This window comes from Triturus cristatus, chromosome 1_1 (genome assembly GCF_964204655.1).
Source record: "Triturus cristatus chromosome 1_1, aTriCri1.1, whole genome shotgun sequence".
NCBI classification, from domain to species: domain Eukaryota; kingdom Metazoa; phylum Chordata; class Amphibia; order Caudata; family Salamandridae; genus Triturus; species Triturus cristatus.
The window spans coordinates 1,250,698,969-1,250,719,167 of record NC_140579.1 but is presented as its reverse complement, the minus strand read 5'-3'; positions in this window follow the sequence as shown (position 1 = coordinate 1,250,719,167).

The following is a 20,199-nucleotide window of genomic DNA, read 5'->3' as shown; positions in this document are numbered from 1 at the left end:
GTCAGTCAGTCAGTGTCAGCTAGAGCAGCTCTGCTGACCTGGTTCTCTGGCTCTAAAGCAGCTTTGCTGACCTGGTTCTCTCTCTCTAAAGCAGCTCTGCTGACCTGGTTTCTCTGGCTCTACAGCAGGTCTGCTGACCTGGTTCTATGGCTCTAGAGCAGCTCTGCTGACCTAGTTCTTATGCTACAGAGCAGCTCTGCTGATCTAGTTCTCTGGCTCTACAACAGCTCTGCTGACCTGGTTCTCTGGCTCTAAAGCAGCTCCGCTGACCCAGTTCTATGGCACTGAAGCAGTTCTGCTGACATGGTTCTCTGGCTCTAGAGCAGCTCAGCTGACCTGGTTCTCTCCCTCTAAAGCAGCTCTACTGACCTGGTTTCTCTGGCTCTGCAGCAGCTCTGCATACCTGGTTCTCTGGCTTTAGAGCAGCTCTGTTGACCTGGTTCTTAGGCTCTAGAGCAGCTCTACTGACCTGGTTCTCTGGCTCTAAAGCAGCTCTGCTGACCTGGTTCTATGGCTCTAAAGCAGCTCTCCTGATTTGATTCTCTGGCTCTAGAGTAGCTCTGCTGACCTGGTTCTCTGGCTCTAAAGCAGCTTTGCTAACCTGGTTCTCTGGCTCTAAAGCAGCTCTGCTGACCTGGTTCTCTCCCTCTAAAGCAGCTCTACTGACCTGGTTTCTCTGGCTCTGCAGCAGCTCTGCAGACCTGGTTCTCTGGCTTTAGAGCAGCTCTGTTGACCTGGTTCTTAGGCTCTAGAGCAGCTCTGCTGACCTGGTTCTCTGGCTCTAAAGCAGCTCTGCTGACCTGGTTCTATGGCTCTAAAGCAGCTCTGCTGATTTGATTCTCTGGCTCTATAGTAGCTCTGCTGACCTGGTTTCTCTGGCTCTACAGCAGCTCTGCTAACCTGGTTCTCTGGCTCTAGAGCAGCTCTACTGGCCTAGTTCTTAGGCTCTAGAGCAGCTCTGCTGACCTGGTTCCCTGGCTCTACAGCAGCTCTGCTGACCTGGCTTTCTGCACTCACGATGCACGCACCCGACTTCTCGAAAATATATTTAAAAATAATATAAGTTTATTATAAGTACAAATATATTATTTGATGAATATCTTACATAATCTCTTGCCTTAATATGTATATTAAAGACACATACATATCATTTTGGAACATAAATTTTGCACCCAGCGCGCCCCAGCACGTATATGATGTCACACGGGACCCGCAACCACGCAAACATCTCATACCGTAATGCGCATGTGTCGCGAATGCGCGGGAGCAGGATTTGCAGACTGGTCGCATACCAATCGCGTATATCACGTGATATTAAATGTATATGATGTAACTGAAAAACACGCAGCCATCGCACACCATACGCGGATCCTTCATGACTTTTCTAAAATGGCGGCTAGAATGCATGCACCCACCATGATGTGAACACTTTGATTGCGCTAATCCGAAAAAAAATTGAATTTTTTTTTAAAGAAAATAATATAAATATATTAAAATAAAAAATAAAAGCAAGAAAATTAATCAATATTTCAGTTTTAATTAAAACATTTTTTTGTGCTATTTTCAGAAAAATATATAATGTTATTTAATGAATAAAATATTTATAAATAAACAGTTAAATAACTGTAGAAAATCAGTACAAAAAAAAGATATAACTACTATCACACTTAAAAGTTAACATTTAAAAAACCTTTGAAATTCACTGAAAGAAAACATAGGTTTCAGAGACGTTATAGTTAGAAATTTGCATTTAAAAAACCTAGTTAGCTGCCCATTTCACTCATACAAAACCATAGAAATTCCTCTGTTATAGTTAGTTCTGCTAACTATAACTCGCGCACCCGCAATGCACTGCTGATGATGTCACATATTACATCATTCATGACATGGTCAGTGACATCACTGATGACATCACTGATGACATCTCAAATGATATCACTGATGACATCATCCACTTGACAATCTGATACACCTCATCATACACTAGTATAACCTTTCATGACTCACTGTAAAATACAGAGTACCATATTTGAAACCATTGACACACCAATACCAGTTACTACATACCCACTCACTGATTCCTAAGTCCACACACACAACTACCCATTCAACAACAGAATCATCTATACATGCAGTCATCAATTAATAGAACACTATCAAATGCACTTATACACATATATAGACATTGACACATCAGCAGTCATCTTAGTCGGTTATGCAGTCATCCTACTCACTCATGAAAAAAATGTATCGCACTTAAATTTACTCACTTACACAATTATCCAACACCTCATTTATTCAAACACATAGTAACTCATCGTTAATATGTTAAAAAAGCACCATTACAATTATACACTCATTCATATAGTTACTCTCACAATCACTGACTCTTACACATACTTATTTATATGCACCAACTCTCACATACAATGCCTTTTATTTTTTTACTTTGTTGAAGATGTACAACTAAAACATATATTCGCTCACCAACACACAAATAAATACACTCAGTCACCCAAACAACTGTTTCCACATGCACTCTTAAACCCATACACCTAGTCAATCAACCATTCACACATCTATGCATAGAGTTACACACACCCCATCCAACCACACACAAACTCAGTGTCCCATACAAATACTCACCCAACTAATCAATAACTAATATACACACTCATGTAGTTAGTGACCAACTGATGCAGCATGTTATACAACAACAGAGCCAGTGCTGCACACATTCACATAGTTTAGTTACTAATCCATGTATTAAGTGAGACACTTTTGATTACTCACTTAAAAAGACAGTCAGACAGCTACTAAATCCTCCATCCAGACAGTTATATATCCACTCAATCTTCAATACAGATTGGTATATATATAATACATATTTAAATTTCAAACTAAACCACATTCAGTGGATGATGTCATCAGTGATGTCATTTGAGATGTCATCAGTGATGTCACTGACCAAGTCATGAATGATGCAATATGTGACATCATCAGCAGTGCATCGCGGGCGCGCGAGTTATAGTTAGCAGAACTAACTATATCGGAGGAATTTCTATGGTTTTGTATGAGTGAAATGGGAATCTAACTATAACACCCCTGAAACCTATGTTTTTTTCTGTGAATATATATATATTCACTGAAAAAACCATAGGTTTCAGGGGCGTTATAGTTAGGAATTGGCATTTAAAAAACCTTAGAAATTCACTGAAAAAACCATAGGTTTCAGGGGCGCTACAGTTAGCTGGACATTTCCCTCGTACAAAACCCTAGAAATTCCCCTGTTATAGTTAGTTCAGCTAACTATAACTCGCGCCCCCGCAATGCACTGCTGATGATGTCACATATTACATCACTCATGACATGGTCAGTGACATCACTGATGACATCACTGATGACATCTCAAATGACATCACTGATGACATCACTGATGACATCATCCAGTGAATGTGTGTTTTTCTTAAAAGTTTAAATATGTTTTATATATTTATAGTGAAAGGCCTATGGAAGAATGAGTGGGCGTATAAGTGTGTGAATGGGTGATTTTCTAGGTGCGTAACTGACTCCATAAGACAGCTATTAAATGTATCTTACTGCAGACTAGTGACTAAACTGTGTGAATGTCTGTATGTGTCTGTGTGTTGGTGTATAAGTGGCTGCATGGTTTTGTGAATAGCTATATGAGTGTCTATATGGGTTATTGATTGGTTGTCTGTGTATCTGTATGGGTGCCTGAGTGTTTGTATGGGTAGGGTGTGTGTGACTCTGTGACTAGATGTGTGAGTGGGTGATTCAGTGGGTGCATGTTTTTAAGAGTGCATCTGTGATGGACTGTATGGTTGGGTGAGTGTATGTATAGGTGTGTTAGTGATTGAATGTATATCTCAGTTGTACATGTGTCAGTAACTACATATGTGAAACGCAGTGTATATGTGTGTAAGAGTATATAACTATCTATATATGAGAGTGTGTGATTTTGGGGTGGCTGTATGCGCCATAGTGCAAGGATATCTGTGTCATGTGCTGTTTGTTTTTCTGCAGGAAGACACTTAGGTGCCGATTACGATCCTGTAAAAACCGGGTACGAACCGTCGGACGGAGCATATTCCCCATCCGACGCGTACCCGGTCGTAACAAGATACAAACATGGAAGTACGATTCGCACGGAAATACTATTTCCGTACGAATCGTACAAAACACCGACCGACGAAAATATACATACAAATGTGATCTGGGAAAGCGCCGACGTGACGTCGGGACGCACGCAGCCTGCCATTCACGAACCAGGAAGTACGATTCGCACCGACGTCATCCCGCACGGAGAATATTTTCCGGCAGCCAAAAACTGCCGGGAAATCAGGACGACGCGAACAAGGAGTACCTGCATGCGACGGACAGACATGGACCCGAACCTACGTGTCATCCCGGCCCTCATAGCAGTCGACCTCCTCTACAGGTTACGACGCAGACGCCGCAGAAGGTCAGAACAACAAAGGGAGGGGGGAAAGGGGGGGCAGGGGCAGGCCACAAAACCCACACCAAAGTCACACAGCACACATGCCCTGGACATACCTGACACCCAGGCCCTGGTCACTACGAGGGGGTGGGGGCGTGTCCAGCAAAGCCAGCGTCCGCCACAACGGAAGTGGTTGACGACGCGAACCGGTAACACAACAATACAGGTACGTCCCGTACCCACGCCTTAAGAGCGTGGGTACGAGTCGTACCACGCCCACACCTACGTCACCCCAACAATGGCGGGGCGGCTGTACCCATGTGGCAAAGGCCTGGGTACGGCCTGCACAAGCATGCAACAGCGTGGGTACGGATATGTACCCCCACCCCCGTATGCATGGAGCGTACCCCCACCCCAACAGTGTATGTATGACCCGTACCCTCACCCGCGTATGCATGGAGCGTACCCCCCATTCCAACAGTGTACGTACGGACCGTACCCCCACCCCGTATGCATGGAGCGTACCCCCACCCCAACCGTGTATGTACGAGGCGTACCCTCACCCGCATATGTATGGAGCGTACCCCCACCCCAACAGTGTATGTACGACCCGTACCCTCACCCGCGTATGCATGGAGCGTACACCCACCCCAACAGTGTATGTACGACCCGTACCCTCACCCGCGTATGCATGGAGCGTACCCCCACCCCAACCGTGTATGTACGACCCGTACCCTCACCCGCGTATGCATGGAGCGTACCCCCACCCCAACTGTGTATGTACGACCCATACCCTCACCCGCGTATGCATGGAGCGTACCCCCACCCCAACCGTGTATGTACGACCCGTACCCTCACCCGCGTATGCATGGAGCATACCCCCACCCCAACAGTGTATGTACGACCCGTACCCTCACCCGCGTATGCATGGAGCGTACCCCCACCCCAACTGTGTACGTACGACCCGTACCCTCACCCGCGTACATGTGGAGCGTACCCCCATGCCAACAGTGTACGTACGGACTGTACCCCCACACCGTATGCATGGAGCGTACCCCCACCCCAACCGTGTATGTACAACCCATACCCTCACCCGCGTATGTATGGAGCGTACCCCCACCCCAACCGTGTATGTACGGACCGTACCCCCACCCGCGTATGCATGGAGCGAACCCACACCCGTGTATGTTCTAAGCGTACATATCCTGAAATAGGAGGGGTGTGTGCAGAGTCCGCCCAGCAGTGCCCAGACACAGGAGGGGTGGGTGCCTAACACTCCCAGCAGTGCCCAGACACAGGAGGGGTGTGTGCAGAGGCCTCCCAGCAGTGCCCAGTCATAAGAGGGGTGTGTGCAGAGTCCTCCCAGCAGTGCCCAGACACAGGAGGGGTGGGTGCAGAGTCCTCCCAGCAGTGCTCAAACACAGGAGGGGTGTGTGCAGAGGCCTCCCAGCAGTGCCCAGACACAGGAGGGGTGTGTGCAGAGGCCTCCCAGCAGTGCCCAGTCATAAGAGGGGTGTGTGCAGAGGCCTCCCAGCAGTGCCCAGACACAGGAGGGGTGTGTGCAGAGTCCTCCCAGCAGTGCCCAGACACAGGAGGGGTGTGTGCAGAGGCCTCCCAGCAGTGCCCAGACACAGGAGGGGTGTGTGCAGAGGCCTCCCAGCAGTGCCCAGTCATAAGAGGGTGTGTGCAGAGTCCTCCCAGCAGTGCCCAGACACAGGAGGGGTGTGTGCAGAGGCCTCCCAGCAGTGCCCAGACACAGGAGGGGTGTGTGCAGAGGCCTCCCAGCAGTGCCCAGTCATAAGAGGGGTGTGTGCAGAGGCCTCCCAGCAGTGCCCAGACACAGGAGGGGTGTGTGCAGAGTCCTCCCAGCAGTGCCCAGACACAGGAGGGGTGTGTGCAGAGTCCTCCCAGCAGTGCCCAGACACAGGAGGGGTGTGTGCAGAGGCCTCCCAGCAGTGCCCAGACACAGGAGGGGTGGGTGCCTAACACTCCCAGCAGTGCCCAGACACAGGAGGGGTGTGTGCAGAGGCCTCCCAGCAGTGCCCAGGCACAGGAGGGGTGTGTGCAGAGGCCTCCCAGCAGTGCCCAGTCATAAGAGGGGTGTGTGCAGAGTCCTCCCAGCAGTGCCCAGATACAGGAGGGCTGTGTGCAGAGGCCTCCCAGCAGTGCCCTAGACACAGGAGGGGTGGGTGCCTAACACTCACAGCAGTTCCCCTGCAAAGAAAAGGGTGGAGTACCCACAGATCCAATGCCCACAAATGTCAGTCAGGTGCACAAAGATCCTGCAGTACATGTACCACATGTGTGCGAGGCTGGGAGTATACACATGCATAGCGCCGAAAAGAAAACATGTCCACATGAAGTCATGACAACAGTCTACATACACAAGTACAGTGACCACCAAGGACGCCACGAATGATGCAGGTGGAGACATCGCTCAGCATGCATGGCCCAAGTCTAATGAGTCCGTCACACACCCAGCCAATGTAGACACAGCTCAGCACCACATATTGGAATGACCCTGCAGGGAAGATGTCAGGTTACACAGAGGAAGGAACACACCTTGGGATGATGTCACCATGCAGTAACTGCTTACATGAACAAAGTTATGTAGCCAACAGCTTGTGATGGCACACAGATACCAGGGTCCACCCTAAGACCAGCACAAGACTACAATTCCCACACACCCAACACATTATCACCACCCAAAATAATGGAGCAGGTCCACCAACAGCAATACCAGACAGACAGTAGTGTACTAAGGAAAAAGAAATTGCTTTATTCAGCATCCAAAAATCTGTTTGTCCCTTGAAAGTTCAAAATGTACAATGCCCATAGGGCAATCCAAAGTTCAAATCCAGGTGGGGGACACAGTGGGACGCGTGTCCCCTCGATTGCCTGCACAGTCAGACTCCTTCGTCTTCCAGGGGGGGGCATCATGTGGGGGGGAAGGACCAGGCACCGCAGGGACATGAGGGTGAAGGGTAGGCATCGTGGGTGCAGGGATGGAGGACTCCAACACAGGGGGTGGGGCAGCGCCAAAGGCGGAGGCCAGGATGGCGCTGCACACCTTAGCAAGGTCCTCCAGCGACTCCCCTGCACCCGAAGGAACCACAGGCCCCAAGGAGGGGGGTGGTCAGAGGGATGGGTCGCAGCGCCACTGGGGGAGGGTGTGGACAGGGGGGGGACTCAACCACCCTGACCGGGGACTCCCTTGACCGCTTGCGGGGTGGTGTCACTGTGGGGCTCAGGGACAGAGCGGCCATGAAGGAGTCTTTGCTGGATATGTGGCCAGGAGAGCTGAGGGGAGGGGATTTGGAGGGAGTGGATTTGGTGGAATGCGGACTCCCACTCTGGCTGCGTGTCTTACGTTTGCCCCCCGACCCAGTGGGTGTGCCTACTTCACCCTGTGTGTGCGTGCCAGGAGGTGTGCGTTTGACCTTCCCTGCTGGTGTGGTGCCTGTGACTGTTGTGGTGGGTGTATGCTGACGTCTGGGTGTACGTGGGACAGGCATGGGAGTGGGAAGTGTGGATGGGTCAGGGGTAGGGGGTTGGACGAAGCGCTGCAGGAGACCCACTGCTGCAGTCAGTGTCGAGTCAATGGACCTCAGCAAGTTGCGTTGGTCAGCCTGCGATGAGAAAATGCCCTCCAAGTATGCCTCCATGTTGTTCAGCACTTGGCTGTGGCCATGGAGGACATTAAGCATCGCAGCCTGACCAACCTGCAACTGCCGCTGGATGTCCACAGACTCGGCATTGGCGGCAGCAGTGGAGACAGGGGCAGGGGGTGCGGTGCCTGGCAGGAAGGAGACATGTGGTGACTGGGCACGCTGGGAAGGGACACGAGCAAGTGGGAGGTGGCTGATGGCAATGGAGGGGGTGGGGAGAGATGTTGTGCCGCTGTCAGCTGCTGGTGCAGCCTCTGCCCACTCGGAGAGCTCATCCTCGGACCCGTCAGCTTCATATTCTGTGGTGGTACTGGACAGGTCCTCGGCCTCACTCTCCTCCGCCTCAGTTCCACTCGATGTGCCAGCCAAGATGTCACCGCTGGCACTGGTGCTCGGTCCCTCCGCTCCGTCTGTGCTGATGTCTCCCTCTGTGTCCCCCGACGATGCTGTGGGCAAGGTGAAGAGACAGCAATTAATCATACACCTGTATACATATGTCACATGAGTCCAATCTACATAGGTTACAGTGCATAGCCTGAAAAGAAAGATGAGTAACATCTACAAAACAAGGTACAGATGTAGGGCATGCAACACACAGTTGGTTGACCCACCATGCCACTGACAATTCATGGAGAGCATGACACAATAGAAAATGACATGAAATGGAGTTTGACAGAGGAGCCAGGCCCTGGGGACAATCCAGCACTGCATCTGCACCACACAGCGTTGCCGAAAATAGGGATGAGCAGGGACCATATCCATGAACTTGAGGCACATGCTGCATAGGTAATACTGAAAACATGCCCACCATGACTGGCTCACTGCACCTTGAGTGTATGTCCAGACAAACATCACACACTGGCCAGACCTAGCAAGGAGATATCAGGTTTTGACATGTAGGCTTTGCCCGCACCAAACACCCCCTACATGAGACAATTTGTTGAGACACAGGAAGCACTTACATCTCTTAGTCTGGGTGAAATACACATGGGCTGAATAAATGCAAGATTGGACACAAAATACCCAAGGTGCGCCTGTCCAAATAATCATGTACAAATGGTCATCATCAGATGATTGTAACAAGACACACAGGCACTGGCCACCGTGAGTATGAACAAGGAAAATCAGGTCAGGCTGTACAGTGGACACTTGTACTACATTTTACGTCAATATACATGGTGCCAGGGGACAATGGCACAGAGCACAACCTATGCTGTAGACACTGAGAGTGTCCACATTTTGTGATGACACACATGACACCTAGGAAAATATGCCCCAGGGGACAGTAGTGGCCACACAACTCCATGGTCCTGAATGGGAATGACTGCAACACACGCCACCATCCCTGCACGATGCGTATCGCACACTCATGCACATCATGTCACAGGCCACAACATAGGACATGCGTGCTATAAGGCATGACACTTGAGAGACTAATTCCCATGTCTGGACTCAGCATCCGTGCCAACTGATATGGAACCCACAAGTACTGAACTGGACAGGGCACAGGCAAGGTCCCAAAACCTGTTACACACCACCCCCACACATGATGCTACAGGCATTGTTCACGTGGATAAAGTGCCAGCCTAGATAACCTTGTGAAGGAGTGACTACACACAGACCAGGGAACACATTGCAAGGAGGGGAAGGGAGGCAAGAGAGCACCGCTATACTGTGGGTAACCGGATCTGCACAGCACATTTAAACCCTGGCAGTGTATCCATGCAACTGTGCACTTACAAATGCTGGTGACACACAACAAACACACATGTACCTACCCCCTTCCTGCTGCTGCTTCTCCTGTAAGCGCCTGTCCAAGTCTGGAAAGACCACCGCCAGCACACGCTTGTGGATGTGGGTCAGACGGCGGCGCCCGCGGTTCTTATGGGTCTCAGGTGAGTCCCCCAGCAGGACCCATGCGATCCTCCGCGTCCAGCACCGGATATCCTGCCAGCGTTTTCTCACCTGGGCCAGGCGCCGCTTGCGACCCTCCGTCCTCCTCACGGCACTGACGGCGTTCATCCAGATCTGCTTCTTGGCAGAGGCGCCTACCTGTGAGGATGAACAAGTGACACTACATCAATACACCTGGCACATGTCACAGAGACACATATTAGAACAAATTTGCTGTTTACAACAAGGCATAGTATGCATCCAACGCATTGCACCTTTGTCATAGGGACATGATCCTCTGGGGAAGGGCAAAAGCAGTACGTGCCATTGAAAGTACACAGGTGGAATGAGGGTAACGACACAATCAATGATCCAGGCTCACACTGTGCATCACAAGCTACACCAGGATTATGTGCAGCACCTCTAAGCAGTCACATGCCACAGGCCACTGACGCTACCTCAGCAGAGTACACAGATACACACAGGCACAGGACATTCACCTGCCATTGCCAAATGCAGCGACAAACCTCACTCTGCACATGTGCCACTAGACGAGGGGGGGCTCACAGGTGTGGGGCTGGCTCTGCACGTCAGACACACAGCACTGCTCCCTGCTCACATCAGATGGGCAGGGTATATTCATCCCTCATGCAGCCCGGGTGCTACACTCCACATATGCACCCACCCACATGACAGGGGACTTACTCACACACCGATGTCCAGGGTACGAACACATCATGTGGACACTCTCAGCACAGGTACACAGAACTAACACACATCTGTGGGTACAGTTACCTGTCACACTGGGCTGACCACATGATCACATGAGGACTGTAGAGGCTACATTCCTAGGAGGATAAGACAGGCAGAATGTGGCATGCACCATGCAGTGATTGTCACAGTAAACACAATGCAAGTGAGGACGGCAGACATGCACCACAGCATGCTCTGGCTGGAAGACATCAGGCATTCCCCCCCTGGGACCCCCCCTACAGTACATTGCATGTGTGTCACACCTGGACACAATGCCAGAAGTCACAGTCACAAAAAAGGGACACAGTCTGTGCTAGTAGACTCTGCACTCACCTGATACCCTGGTCGCCCATACAGCAGGGGGTACTGTGGGAGGATCACATCCAGCAATGCCAGGTTCTCCTCCAGGGTGAAAGGCTGTGCCCTCTCCACAGACCTTGACATGGTTCCAGGGAACCAGGAGCAGCAGCTGGGTCGTAGAATCCAAAGATGTGCAGGCAAGTGCTCCCTCATGGGACCTGGCTGCCTTATATCTGCCTTCCTGGCCTGTTTCATGCACAGGAGTACAGAGTGATTGGTCACTCACATTTCCATCCTATGTTTCCTCCAATCCCTTCAAACCTAGCACAGTCAGTGGGTTTTTATTGTTTTTTTTCTTGAGCATGATGTCAACTCCAGAACCACATTGCAACAAAGTAGATTCATTCAAACTGACTTCTGCAGTGCACCTGCAGAAAAAAATTCATACTTTAAATGTGGTCTCCATGACAACCAGCATGCATGTAGGCCTTTATACTTGTCCCTCATGTGTCCCCTATTTAATTTGGAGTTTCACACATAGGTACGGTGCGTTCCGGGGCCCTAGGGCACCCCAAATGCATAGCAACGGCCCGTACAGGCGTGTGTACGGTCCGTATCACTATGGGTACGCATACGCGAGCACACCCATAGTGATAGTGAGCGTACAGGCGTGTGTACGGTCCGTATCACTATGGGTGTGCTCGCGTATGCGTACCCATAGTGATACGGACCGTACACACGCCTGTACGGTCACTATCACTATGGGTACGCACACGCGAGCACACCCATAGTGATGCGGACCGTACACACGCCTGTACGCTCACTATCACTATGGGTGTGCTCGCGTATGCGTACCCATAGTGATACGGACCGTACACACGCCTGTATGCTCACTATCACTATGGGTACGCATACGCGAGCACACCCATAGTGATACGGACCGTACACACGCCTGTACGCTCACTATCACTATGGGTACGCATACGGCAGCACTCCCATAGTGATAGGGAACGTACACAGGCCCTCTGAGCGAATGTACGGTGCCTTTCACACATCACAGTGGTGACAGGCAGCACACAGGAAGGAATAGAGCTGACATACTTGTCCATGGATGGACATCAAGGCATTGTCTGGGCAGTACTACATGTGTGGGGCACAGGTGTGAAAGGCTGTGATGTGGCACATTACTCCTGAGTCGAGAAGGCAATAGATGTATGATGAGATGTGTACAGATGTTATGTGTGACGGTGCAATATGTGCCAGGCATGCCCTTAACTCCTTTGACATGTGTGCATGTCGTACTGCACACTTGGGATGAGCGTCACTGGCATGGCACAGTCAACAACACACGCAAGTGTCCCCTGATGCCCGCTACAGGGGTTACCACACCAGACATGTGACTACCCACGGTGCACGATGTGTCTATGTCATGTATGTGTGGTGTGTTCCCATTAGCTTGATGTTGGTGTTCCCTCAAAAGCATCAGCTGTTGCAGCAACCAACATGTGTCTGTGTGTAGATGGACATGGCACACTGTTACGCACACCAGGCCACATGTGGTATCGGATGTGAGGTGTGTATGTATGCATGGGACATGGAGTAGCGTAACAAGGACATGTCTGCATCCTCTCAATGTATGTGTGGTGAGTCATTACATGTACACCTTATTGGCAAGGTGTGTGGGCTGTCCTAGTGTAATGTCATGTGACCTGTGGCTCTAGTGTTCCGCTACCTGTCTCTGAAATCGACATCCTACTTCTGCTGATGTGTTGATGTATGTCACTCCTGTGTTGCGTCTGGCTGTTCACTGACACTGGGACAAGCTAATCCCATGCCATGGCATGTGGAGGTTCACAATCTCCGTGTGTAGCTGGGTCTTGGCAGGAGTGTCACCTGGCAGCCATACGTGTCCAGGGCATGTGGCACATACCTGACTCCGTATGTAGCATATGTGTATTGACAGATTAACATGTGCTCAGTACAAATAAATTGTTGTTGTAGTGCACTCACTCTTCCTTGTCACTTCCAAATTACTGCAGAGCGCCGCCTCTTCCCCGACCAATTCCGGACTTGGCTGACATGTGGGAGAATGACTGTATACGCTGCTACCGCTTCCCTCAACCGTTGATTGAGGAGTTGACGGCAAGGCTGGCACCGCACCTGCAACCACTGCACAGGTATCCTACGACACTGACACCCAAGCTGAAGGTAATGGCAGCCCTACATTTTCTTGCCACGGGTACCTTTCAATATACCATAGCTCATGTTGGTGGCATGTCCCAGAGCATGTTCAGCCATGTGCTGCATGATTTCTTAGAGGCCATGTTGCTTCACCTGGATGAGTTCATCCATTTCCCAACTCCTGAACTGTTGACTGGGGTCAAGCGTGGAGTCTATGCCCTGGGAGGGATGCCCCATGTCATTGGGTCCATAGATGGGACACATGTGGCTTTGGTACCACCACAGGCACAGGAGGTAGCGTACAGGAATCGCAAACACTACCACTCCATCAATGCCCTTGTGGTGTGTCTGTCCAACATGGTGATTTCACATGTCTGTGCTCGGTTTCCAGGATCAGCACACGATGCCTACATCATGAGGCGTAGCAGGGTGCCTGAAATGATGACGCAGCTGCGCAACGAACGAGCATGTGTTGTTGGTGGGTACACTCTGTCTGTCCTGTATTTTGCATAGACTTCCAGCCCGACCGCTTCTCCTGTCCTACTTATGTCCATGTGGTTTCCATGTAGGGGACGCTGGCTATCCCAACATGCCATGGCTGATCACACCTCTCTGCAACCCCAGAACGCCGGCCCAGCTCCGCTACAACACCGCCCATGGCCGGACAAGGCGAGTGATAGAGAGGACATTTGGCCTCCTGAAGAGCCGATTCAGATGCCTCCACAAGACCGGCGGCGCCCTCCCATATGCCCCGGCGAAGGTCTGCAAAATCTTCATGGTCTGCTGCATGCTGCACAACATGGCAGTTGAGAAAGCTGTGCCACTCATCCTGGATCAAGATGATCAGGACCATCCACCCGTGGAGGACGAAGGGCTTGGCAATGGGGCTAGTGATGTGGAGGATGTGGTTCCACAAGAGGACATTCGGAGTTGGCTCATACGCGATTTCTTTGCTTAGTGGTGAGTACCAGTGTCTGAGTGTGCACGCATTGGTCCCCGTGTGGCATGTGTTGCGATGTGATGTGTATGTCCATCTGCATGTATGCCACGTGAGTCAGAGGTGTGTGTGGATGTGTCACTGGAGTGATGGTGCCAGTGATGAGTGTATTTCCCCAGTCATAATTGTGACCTAGCATGTTGTCATCCTTACATGTGTCGAGTACATGCACATGCAAGTGGCTGTGCTTTTTGTGGCTGACTTCTTGTGTGTCTCTCATCCCCAGGTACTTGCGCATGCCATCTGCTGGTTGCATTGTTGTGGCACTGCTATTCCTCATGGACACGTCATCGTGTGCTGACTCAGCGTTACACGCACGGACATGTTTGGAAGTCTCCTTAGGGTACGGGATGCATCAGGGGTGTATTGGGTGTGGCATTTGTTTACGATGTGTGCACACTGCCCCTGTCGATGTTTGGTTCCTCTGCAGACATGTCGCATCACCATGGGACACATGACATGTAGCTGGGTACACCTGAATAGATGGTCAGACTTGTTGACAGTCATCTGTGATGGGATAGTGGATTGTGATGATGGCATCAATGTGTGTAACACTGCCCTCGGGCACATACGGTTTGCATTGGCTTGACATGGTGTGGGACTTCCACATCAGAGGATAAATGGTGTATGGCAGTCTCTCCGTGAGCAGCAGGGGGTGTTTAGCTGTTAGCCGACACTTGTGTGCCAGTTCCATGGCTATCATGCATTTGTGCTGCAGAAGGGGGGTTCCAGTGTTGGACCCACATGTTACTCCACATGACCTGTGTATGTGTACTCCGAGTTGCCTCTGCATTCCCGAATACATGAATAATAAAGGTGTCCCTATGCCTCCAAGGTGCCTATTCTCAGTCAATGCTGGTGTGTTGCCACGGTGCATACGGCATGTCTGGCATGGTTTTCCGTGATAGTGGCTATGTGTCTATGTGTCGAGTAGGAAGATGCAAGCTGTTTGTGTGGGATTAGACTGTGTATTGTGCATGAAGTCCATGACTGTGTGGGTATTGTGACATGTGCCATCTCCATGCATCCAACGTTGGCCAGGCCACCATTCTCTGCATCCACCTGACTCAAGCTTGCAGGACATGGTTCTGCCACCTGTCCACACATACCTGGGTGCCCCCCAGGACACTCCACATGATCCCTGACCTCTGCGCATGGCTGTCGCTGTACTCAATATGTCTGTCGGCACGGTTGTGCGGCCACCCCCTCAGCTGGTTGGGCCCATCACGGGTGTGTATGGTGCTCCATGTCTGTGTTGCCTAATACATTGTGACCCATGTGTGTCCTGTGCCAGACTCAGGCCCCAGGATGTGGAAGTCATATGAGAACTCAGGCATGGTTAGACTTTACAAGACACATGTAAGGTAATAATGAAAAATGTAGGCATCATCTCTTTATCGTGTAACTTTTTATTTTTGTTGGGGTACGTGGGGGGGTATGACATGAGGGGCTTTCCGTGTGTGTGGAATCCAAAGTTCACTAGGGGAGTTGGTGTCCTTGCCATTGGAAATCAGAGTCCATGCCACAGTCTTTGTCAACATTGGTCAGACAGTGACCAGCAAGTCCATGTGGCAGAGAATGTCTTTTGCTGATGTGCTGCTGTTGGTCCAGTGGGCCAGGTGCCAGGCCAGGTGTCCTGGGAGATGGTGCTGTTGCGCCGACCCTCACGGTCTTTTCCGTGGACGACCCGCCCTCCTGTGGGAACCCTCAGAAGCCGGCCGTGATGATGTTTGGGATGCTCCGTCGGATGTCTCCTCCTCCACCTGATCCCTCCCTGTGGGTGGTGATGTTCTACGCCTGGTGGCACAGGGAGTGTTGCCCATGTTGTCGGCTATCCGACGGAGTGTACGGTGAATTCCCGTGAACACCGTCACGAGCTCAGCCTGTCTGTCCTCCATCCGCCCTTGGTGTCGCAGTAGACAGGCATGTTGCTCCGCATGTTGCTGGGCCTGCTGGGTCTTGATCTCCTCGAGGGTGGACACAACCTGGGCCATGCCCGTGGTGTCCTGCCGGTATGTGTCCAGGATGTTTCTGACATGGGAATATACCGGTTCCGCAGCCAACTGGCCAGGCTCGCGTCTCCGCCGTCCTCCACTCCCACCACCCCTGCCCACTTGCACCTGGCCTGCCCTTGTGGGCACATCGGGTCTTCGGGACAGAGTGGTGAGAGTCGTCGCTGCCGGTGGGTCCGTCATCACGCAGAGCCGGGTCCTGTTAGTCTTCCCCCCTAGTGTTGGGGGGTGATCCACGACGTTGACCTGTGTGTGAGAGAGACAATGTTAATTTTGTTCCATGCAACATCCATGTTTCATTCGTTTCTAAGTTGGCACATTTCCTCTGGGAATTTGGATATGTCTTGCATTCCACTCACAGTGCACTTGTGCATGGGTATGTCCCTTGGCCACAGCTTTTGAGACTTTACCTATGTGTGGCACAGTCTTACTTGCTGCGTCAATTGTGACTGCAGTCAGCAGTGGAGTGAGCAGGTGTGGCGAGCCATGCATTGGCGCCTTCCGTGTTGCACTGTACGTGGGCACATGGAGTTGTTCCACACACTTATATAATGCAGGTAGCTGGCGTTGTGCTCGTGCACAGGTTGAGACATGGCCCAGTGTTTTGCCATGGAGAAGAGAGGGGGATTCAGGCACTGGCCACCCTTCTCTACATGCACGCAGTCCACCTGCTGACAAGCAGACATTCCCACACCCCACAAGGCTGAATTGGTCTCCCTGTGTGTCCCTTTCTCACTCCCTCTCTGTCCCCCTCTCCCTCCCTACCTGTGTCAGCCTCCTCCCTCTGTCCGTCTCTCTGTGTCTCCCTCCCTCTCTCTCCCCCTCTCCCTCCCTCTGTGTGTCACCCTCTGTCACCTCAGCCCAGCTTCCTAGGCACACACTTTTTGCAGATCTTTAAATGGCCCTTGGCTTGTTGATGTGAGTTTGTTTCTGATCTCCAGGCACCCATTGGGTGTAGTGTCTGTGTCTGCGCTGCTGCTGTGGTGGTGTGTGCTGCCACTCTTTCACAGTGTTGGCTGTTCATTAGCTGCTGTCATGTGCAAAAACGTGCCTTCACCCCCATGTCTTAATGCAAGGCGTCCGCCATTTGCTGGCAAGTCTTTCCTGTGTGGGGACACACTGTTTGTCTAGCTGTGACCTAGGCCATATGGGCAGAGGGCATTGTTGTCTGCTTCTGAGTTGCACTATGTGATTTTTGGGGCACACACTCCCGCCATCCGGCTTACCGTGTCTTGTGTTGGTGTTTTCTGTGGCCTGTGACTTGGCATTGTCCAGCTGGGTGCATGGGGCATGGTGGCGCTAGTGGCATGTGCGTGTTCATGGAGTGTGGTTGAGTCATGCGATAGCTTGGGGTGGTTGCGTGCCTGATTGTGAGTTTGGTTGTGGATGACGTTCCCCCATGTGAGGTGAGTTGTTTGTGTACTCACCCGGCTCTCGGAGTCCTTCTACTCCGTCCACTGACACCACCGGCAGTATGGCCATCACCCTCCCAGGGATGGTATTGTATGGGTCTGCGGGGCGGCCCTCCTCCAGTGATGTTGGCCTGGTTGTGTTCGTCGGTCATTTTGGCTCGGACCCTCCTCCGCAGATCGTACCACCTGGCTTGGCATTCATGCCTGGTCCTTCTGGTGGACGCAACAGCATTCACAGCATCGACAATCCTCTGCCACATGGCTGTTTTTTCGGAAATGCTGGTCTGTCTGACCAATGTTCCAAAGAGGTGTGGCTCGACTCTGAGGATTTCGTCGACAAGGACCTCCAACTCTTGGCTAGTGAACTTTGGATTCTTGTTAGTGGGCATGGTGAGGGGTGTGGGTGTGGATGGTTGTGGGGGGTGTGGGTGTGGATGGTTGTGGGTGTGTGGGTGTGGTTGTGCAGGTGTGTGTGTAAATGTGATGAGGGGGTGTTTGTGAAGGTGGGTGTGTGAAGGTGTGCAAGTGTAAGGTGTAGTAAAGGTTCAAGTATGGTGCTGTAGGTTGTCTGTAGGGTCTGGCAGCAGTGAGTCTGTTGCAAAGGCTCATGGTTTGTGTCTGTGGGCCCTTTTTATTGGTCCATTGGTGGGTGTGGCTATGTTTGAACTTTGGGTGGGTGTGTTATAAGGAGTGGTTGTGTTTTGGGCCTCTGTTTGGGATTTTGGCAGTTGCAGGTCAGTGAATGTGTTGTATTTGTGCTTGTTGGACATGTTTTGTGGCTTTGTGCCATTCGAATAGTGTATTCTTGTGTTGTTTTGCTTTGTCCTGGTTGTGTACGTGCGTTTTTAGCGTGTGTACGGTGTGTACTGCGGCAATTTTGTTGTACAGTGCTGTCCTTGTGTCTGGCTTGGTACGACTCGTACATGCGCGATGTTGGGTGAAGGTGCTGGTGTTGGAGCCTGGGGTCCGCTCCGTACTTAGAATGTTGGGGTGGGGGTACGCTCTATACGTACGCGGGTGAGGGTACGGGTCGTACATACACGGTTGGGGTGGGGGTACGCTCCATGCATACGCGGGTGAGGGTACGGGTCGTACATACACTGTTGGGGTGGGGGTACGCTCCATACGTACGCGGGTGAGGGTACGGGTCGTACATACACGGTTGGGGTGGGGGTACGCTCCATGCATACACGGGTGAGGGTACGGGTCGTACATACATGGTTGGGGTGGGGGTACGGTCCGTACATACACAGTTGGGGTGGGGGTACGCTCCATACATACACGGGTGAGGGTACGGGCCGTACATACACGGTTGGGGTGCGGGTACGCTCCATACATGCGCGGGTGAGGGTACGGGTCGTACATACAAGGTTGGGGTGGGGGTATGCTCCATCCATATGCGGATTAGGGTACGGGCCGTACATACACGGTTGGGGTGGGGGTACGCTCCATACATACGCGGGTGTGGGTACGAGCCGTACATACACGGTTGGGGTGGGGGTACGGTCCGTACATACACTGTTGGGGTGGGGGTACGCTCCATACGTACGCAGGTGAGGGTACGGGTCGTACATACACTGTTGGGGTGGGGGTACGCTCCATACATATACGGGTGTGGGTACGGGCCGTACATACACGGTTGGGGTGGGGGTACGGTCCGTACATACACTGTTGGTGTGGGGGTACGCTCCATATGTACGCGGGTGAGGGTACGGGTCATACATACACTGTTGGGGTAGGGGTACGCTCCATACGTACACGGGTGAGGGTACGGGTCATACATACACGGTTGGGGTGGGGGTACGCTCCATACATACGCGGGTGGGGGTACGGGCCGTACGTACAAGGGTGTACATACATGGGTGGGGGTACGTCTCGTACATACACGGGTGTACATACACGGGTGTACATTCACGGGTGTACATTCACGGGTGGGGGGTACGTCTCGTACATACACGGGTGTACATACACGGGTGTACATACACGGGTGTACATTCACGGGTGGGGGTACGTCTCGTACATACACTGGTGTACATACACAGGTGGGAATTCGACTCGTACATAGGAGGGCTGGGGGGAGTGTTGGGCGCATATGCGGGCACATGTCTCCATGGTTGCTATGGAAGTTCGGTGCGGATGGTGTTTTTTCCATCCGGTTGTAACATCGGACGCACGGGATGGATCGCACTAGCGCGGTCGGACTTCACTTTTCGGCACCAGAATGTGTAAGTATTTTTATGAGTAAGTGAACTTGAGTGTTTTTAACTGTATAAGTGAGTAAATTTTACTGTGATTAATTATTTGCATGACTGACTAGATGTCTCAGTACCTCAACGGATGATTGGCGGTGTGTGAGTGTCTATATAGGTGTATAAATGCACAGAGTGACTGTAAGTATGAGTGACTGTACAGGTGAGTGAGTGGAGATGTATGTAGACCTAAAAGTCAATGAGTGGGTGAGTAGTTATTAGTATTGGAGTATCTATGGTTGTCAAAATGGCCGTCTGAAATTTTGAGTCGG